Here is a 1,294-nt window from a genome sequence, read left to right on the forward strand (position 1 = left end):
GTTGACGTTTACGTGTCGGTCATCCACACTCACAGTTTTGGCCGATTCTGGCCCGCTTCTTGGAGTATTAGTCACGGTTTTGGGGTCCCAGAGTGATTTCACCGATTGACGAACCCCGTGGTGCCTTTATGTGTCGGTCTTCAACACTCGCATTTTTGGCTGATTCTGGCCCGTTTCATGGACTATTAATCACCGTTTTGGGGTCCCAAAGCGATTTCCATAGTTGTTGAACCCGAAGATGCATTTCCGTGTCGGTCATCCACACTCACTGTTTTGGGGTCCTGGAGTGATTTCAACGATTGACGAACCCCGTGGTGCGTTTACGTGTCGGTCATCAGCACTCGCGGTTTTGGCCGATTCTGGCCCGTTTCATGGACTATTACTCACCATTTTGGGGTCCCGGAGCGATTTCCATAGTTGTTGAACCCCAAGGTGCGTTTCCGTGTCGGTCATCAACGCTCATATTTTTGCACGACTCTGGCCCCCTTCTTGGACTATTACTCACTGTTTTGGGGTCCCAAAGTGATTTAAACAATTGACGAACCCCGTGGTGCGTTTACGTGTCGGTCATCAGCACTCGCGGTTTTGGCCGATTCTGGCCCGTTTCATGGACTATTACTCACCATTTTGGGGTCCCGAAGCGATTTCCATAGTTTTTGAACCCCAAGGTGCGTTTCCGTGTGGGTCATCAACGCTCACAGTTTTGCACGACTCTGGCCCCCTTCTTGGACTATTACTCACTGTTTTGGGGTCCCGAAGTGATTTAAACAATTGACGAACCCCGTGGTGCCTTTACGTGTCGGTCATCAGCACTCGCGGTTTTGGCCGATTCTAGCCCGTTTCATGGGCTATTACTCACCTTTTTGGGGTCTTGGAGCGATTTCCATAGTTGTTGACGTTTACGTGTCGGTCATCAACACTCACAGTTTTGGCCGATTCTGGCCCGCTTCTTGGAGTATTAGTCACGGTTTTGGGGTCCCAGAGTGATTTCACCGATTGACGAACCCCGTGGTGCCTTTACCTGTCGGTCTTCAACACTCGCATTTTTGGCTGATTCTGGCCCGTTTCATGGACTATTAATCACCATTTTGGGGTCCCGAAGCGATTTCCATAGTTGTTGAACCCGAAGGTGCGTTTCCGTGTCGGTCATCCACACTCACAGTTTTGGCCAATTCTGGACCGCTTCTTGGACTATTACTCACTGTTTGGGGGTCCTGGAGTGATTTCAACGATTGACGAACCCCGTGGTGCGTTTTCATGTCGGTCATCAGGACTCGCGGTTTTGGCCGATTCT

This window comes from Triticum aestivum, chromosome 1B (assembly GCF_018294505.1).
Source record: "Triticum aestivum cultivar Chinese Spring chromosome 1B, IWGSC CS RefSeq v2.1, whole genome shotgun sequence".
NCBI lineage: Eukaryota > Viridiplantae > Streptophyta > Magnoliopsida > Poales > Poaceae > Triticum > Triticum aestivum.